Source organism: Thamnophis elegans, chromosome 5 (genome assembly GCF_009769535.1).
Source record: "Thamnophis elegans isolate rThaEle1 chromosome 5, rThaEle1.pri, whole genome shotgun sequence".
In the NCBI taxonomy this organism is placed as follows: Eukaryota; Metazoa; Chordata; class Lepidosauria; order Squamata; family Colubridae; genus Thamnophis; species Thamnophis elegans.
This window is the reverse complement of record NC_045545.1, coordinates 57,240,215-57,246,211: the sequence shown is the minus strand read 5'-3', so window position 1 is coordinate 57,246,211 and position 5,997 is coordinate 57,240,215.

The window sequence follows — 5,997 nt, the reverse complement described above, 5'->3', positions numbered from 1 at the left end:
TTGAAACCAATGCATCAACTAAAACTTAGTTATCATTTAAAGTTCCCAGTTTCCCAAAATATGTAATAGGGTTGCTAATAATAAAAAAGTATATTAGTGCAAAATGTATAAAATTATATGTATTCATATATGCGTATCCTTCATTTGATTCCCTTTTAGGATAAATAATATACATATTCATAACCACAATGCATAAAAGGTATATCTGAACTAGGGAAAGTTGTTTGCAAAAAGTGCAATTTGCAAAGTTGCAAGGAAAATTACATTTGTTTGGAGAAATGTGTTCCGATATATAACGGATATAGAAAGAATCTTCAAGGTTGACAAACAAGCTATGACATTTTCACAAAAATGAGAAACTAAGAGAAATATAAACTGACAGATTCATTTCTACACACTACCCAGAATGGCAGATCTGGCCCTGAATTGGATGGACTGACATAAGGACCTTGGCAGTTGGGGAGAATATTTTCCATCCTTTTGTCCTATTGATACCATAAAAGGGTTCTAAAAATATTCATAATGGGAGGTATAACCTTTTATATATGAAATTTATTTTAAATGAAGAAACATCCTTGATATTCTCATCATATTGTCCTAGTAAAAATTTGATTCGTAGAAACATCAAAGCTTCTTACATTTCATTGTCCTTTGACCTCGAGGTTTTTCTATTTCCCCCCTCCTTTTCTGTACCTTTATATGTGTTACAAGCTAAGAAAAACACTTATGTATCTGAAAGAGCAATGCTTTTGTTTCCTTTATGAAACCATACTGCATAAAAGGTTTTAAAAACTCCAGGTTTTTGTTGATTATGAGCAAGATACACTTTGAGATAAATTGTTATTTTAGGCCTTTGAAGCAAAATATCTATTTGAACCAGTTTTAGGATGTTTTCTAAATGGTATATTGGATTGCATTTTTTTCTTTAAAAATATGTACAGTGCATGTAAACACATACAAAAAATGGTAGAAGTGTGGAAAGCTGACTTAGTAATGCCAAACCAAAATACAAACCAAAACTTTACTTTTTTCTAATATTTATACCTTTTCCATTTTGAGATGGACACTTCCTAAAAATGTTTGTTAATATATTTATTGTTAAGAAATAATGTACAAATTAAGGAATAATATTCAATAAAGTATAGAATAAGGGAAAAGAGAGAGAGAGAGAGAGATAGGTAGAGAGATAGATATGGAGATGATGATGATGATGGAGATGGAGATGGACAGATGGACAGACAGACAAATTATAAGATAATTCCTGTTTTTTAAAAAATCAATTCACAAAAATATAATTAATACATTTTTTTTAATGGAGTTGCCCATTGTGGCAGATGTTTTGTGATGACTTTTAAAATTTCAAGTAGACTAATTGGCCCAAAAGAACGAGGAACAATACTGTCAATTGCATACTATAAATGAGGGCTGTAAAGCCAATCAAAGCAAATCTGCTGTGCTCTTCCTTTCTTCAAGGGCCAATCAAGAGAGAAGAAGAAAAACAATTTCCATCAATTCTGCTGAGAAATGAGTTCTCCTGGGCTTCTCTCATGAACTGTCTCTATTCAGACTTATTCTCTTTTAATACTAAGAAGGGACGTCTACGTTTGCCTGCTTATTACTTTTTGTTCCTCATTTCTTTTTTTCTTTCTTTCTTTGTATTATGTCTTTTTTGATTGTATGCCTAAGGACAGAGACTTTATTTTTGTTCTCATATAAACTACTCTGGGACCCTATTCCACTAAAGACTAGGGTTTAAAAAAATATTTTAAATCAATTGCTCAAACAATCAAACATTTTTTTCTGTATTTTGGTACAAGGATGGCAACCTTAAGGGATAATTTTGCATAGCAAAAGCAGGATATGATATGGGGAATTCATCCTTATACGTAGAAACATAGGTCAAATATTGATTAGTGAACACCTCAATCATGATAATGGAATTCTTTCTTTCTTGTTGTATTGTTCTCTGATCATAATCCAGTTGAAATCCAGCTACAACCACACTGCCTCCTCACCACACGGAGAAAATATCACACCATCAGCCTCAGATAATTATGTGTTCTCATGTTCCATCTTCAAATCCTGCAACTGCAGCAGTCTGAAGACAACTTCTGGTCTAATTCTGAAGGTGGTGTTTCCATATTATCTCAAGGATTAGCATGTAGGCAATATAAGATAGGTTGATGCAGATCTGTAAACTACCCTGCAAGGATGCATTTCAGAGTGATAAAATTAAGGGTCACTCTGATTTTGTCTGCTTCCCATGAGACTGCCTCCTCCCATCCAACCCCTATGACTTCCCCTCAATTCTTTTTTGGCTAATCAGTCTCTGAGATTCCACAAATATTTTTATTTTTCCAAATTCTGATCAACCAACCCATAACAAATATACAGACAGTCCTCATTTAATTACCAGTCACTTAGCAACTCTTCAAAATTACAACCTCTCCAGAGCTACCTATGACCTATTTTTAAAGTTCCAACAGTTCACACATAAGTACACACATAGTATCATGTGATTACATTTTGGGCACTTGGCAACCAGTTCACTGCAAACTGACCATTTGCAATATCCCACAATCACATGTTTATAATTTTTGCCCTTTTTGGCAATTTCCAGCATTTATTCCCCATTTCCAGCACAAAAAAATGCCCATTGGGAAAATCAGACTTGTTTAATAGCCTTGGCATTCATTTAATGACCATGTTGTTCACTTAACTACTGCTGCAGAAAAGTTCATAAAATTGAGTGCAGTATAGGCGACCCATTTAATGATGACCATGACTTACAACAATAACTCAATTATAGTAAATTGAGGACTACCCAGAGTGGAACTGTAATATGATAACTGCTCCATACAAACTCAGCGCTTGTGTTTTCTTCATGGATGTCTCCCCAACCTTAATTTTATTTTGTAATTGTAAAAACTGATGACCATATAATTAATGAATAGTCAGCACATCAGTCTTGGTGGCGCAGTGGTTAAATGCAGCACTGCAGGCTACTGCTAGATCAGCAGATCAGCAGTTCAAATCTCACCGGCTCAGGGTTGACTCAGCCTTCCATCCTTCCGAGGTGGGTAAAATGAGGACCCAGATTGTTGGGGGCAATATGCTGACTCTCTGTAAACCGCTTAGAGAGGGCTGAAAGCCCTATGAAGCAGTATATAAGTCTACTGCTATTGCTATTGCTATTGTGATTAAACATAATAATTCATTATGAAGGGACACTATACAATTTATATCATGCGACCTGCAATTCTGGGCTGCCTTGTGATAAGACCATGCTTTATAAGGTGGCTTGTTAGAAACATCAATGTAAACAGTAGTGTAATGAACAGTATTTCCCAACTGCTCTTATTCAGTGCATTGCACATCAGTCAATTCAGCCACTTACTGGGACTGCATAGTTTATGCTCAATGAAATTCTGTAGAGGAAAGAGAAGCTTACAGATGTCAACTGAGAGTTTTCATGCATTATACCATGCTTACATCAGCTGAGTCTGAGAATCTGAGAAAAATAGTGATGTGGAATTAATCAAACTTTGTAGATGGTAGGTGAGACCTGAAGTTCTCCAGCTGGACAGACGTGGGGGATGTGAGCTCTGAAGAATCTCACATAAAACCTGTCTGACAAACTGTCTCTGATATCCATTTTTGAATCAGAACCCCCCCTGTGGGGGGTGAAGAAAGGGCAGCATCTCATCAGACCCAGAGGGAGTGCAACAAGTCCCTCATAAGTCAGAAATTTGCCCTCTGAATCAGAGTCGGAGAGGCAGCATGGCAACATGCTGCACAAGAGCTGGCTCAAAACCAAAGCATTTGAACAGGAGCATGCAGAGGCAAGATGAAAGCCTGGTAAGATCTATTAACCCACAGTTATAAATCAGAATTTGGAAAAGGCAAAAATCCTTGAGAGCATAAATAATATTGATGAACAGATCAGGATTTTTGTGAAAAGAAAGAAGGGGAAAATGGAGGGTTGAATCACTAGCCCCAAAGAGAGATATTTTTTTGAAATAATTTGGACAGAAAGGACAAATAAGAGAAATTACAAACCCACTTAAACACAATCCACTTAGACACAAACTCTAAATTTGTCTTTGGACTTGAAAAGTTTGTGTTTTTAAAGGAGTCTAGGAGCTTGAAGATTTGCTTCATCCGAGTGTTTTTTAACTAATATATCTTAAGCAACTCCAATTAATGAGAACTGGAATGCAACAAGGGAGAAAGATCAAGAAAAAAACACCATCTCCTTACTGACAACTGATAACCTAATCTTGCCTTTGTGCAAAATTTTAATTAACCAACTGCCATAAATCAGAACTTGGAAAAGCAGGAGGGAAGAGAAACATCCAAATTTGGATGTATGCAAGTTTGTTCCAATTAATATATTTTGAGCAATTATAACCAATGAGAAGCAGAAAGTACCAAGGAAAAAATAATAACAAAATCAAGAACTGGGGAAATATGAAGTCTTTTTTTATTTTTTTGTCTGCAAAAGATCAAGATGGCTTCAGCTTCTATTCCGTTTTCACAGTAGTTGAATTAACTAAATTTAAGGTGGACCAGAATTTTGAAATAAGATTATAACTAACTGCAATTTTGGAACTGGACATTAAGGAAGAACAAAAAAACCAAGATGGCTCCCAACGCTCTTTCCCACAGCAGCTGAAGTAGATAAATTTAAGGTGGACCAGAACTCTGAAATAAGAATTGTATAACTAACTTTGGGACTGGAGACTGTGGAAAGGTGGGAAATTGAAGAATTATATGAAATTATGAGTCTCTCGGGAATAGGGCGGCATACAAACTCAATAAAACTCAATAAAACTGAAACTGAAACAGTGGGAAATAAAAAGGAGACAAAAAACTCCATAGGGCTTGGCAGTGGTATAGGGAAAATTGTAAAGGGGGGATCTGTCCCAACAAAAGGGAATAAAAAGCAGACAAAAGATGTTTTGGAGGTTGACAGTGGCATAAGGAAAATTGAAATAGGAGGTTATGCCCCAACAAAGGGAAATATAAAAGATCTTTTTGACAGAGGCTTGGGGAAAATTGAAGAGGGTGGACATGTCAAAACAAAGAAAAGGGAGAAGGCAGGAATAGAGAAGTGGGATAAAAGACTTACTAGGAAAAAAATCAGACAACTAGAAATTGTTATATGGGAAAATATAAAGCTAAGATAAGGGGTTTATTCCTGAACATGACAATAAAATGGAGTTGCTAACTGACTGAATATGATAATGAAAGATAATTAAATAAAGGTTAAAGCATATGAAATATGGACAAATATGAAACTGCTATGGGGAGATTGTAAAGCAGAGGTTTGTGATTCACTTTTATACATGATAATTAAATTGAGTTATTAATTGATTGAATATGACAATAGAAGGACAATTAAGCATGGGTTAAAATATAGGAAACATGGACATATATATAACTTTTAAGATGATGAACAAAGTGAGATGTGTACCACTTGTTATTCTATATAGTAGCTTAAGGGAAATATAATGAACATTGAACAGTAAGGATTGCCATTTATAGACCATTAAGGGCAATATAAACCAAGATATGGGAAAATGGAGAGGGAACATGAAATATATTTACAGCGGGAAACTATTGAGATTTAAAGACAGAATTACAAAGTGGGGGTGTGTAAGGATGTATAATTATATAAACATAATGATTAGAATAGCTGGGAATTGTAACCAGGTCTACATCTCGGCCAAAATTAAGCAGGGGAGGTTTTTTTTAAAGTATAATGACTATATATGTATACCTTTTTGTTCTCTCTTTTAAAAAAAGAAAGAGAAAGATATATGTTAAAATTAAATATGTATACTGAAAAGGAATTATAAATACCATCAACATAAAATGGAGCTTTATGTGAAGTGAAATGCACCAAGTAAATGAGATGAAGAGTTTGAAGTAGAGGAGAGAGGTAAGGGAAGAAGACAGAGATAGGAGAGAGGGTAGGGGGGAAAGAGGAGGAGA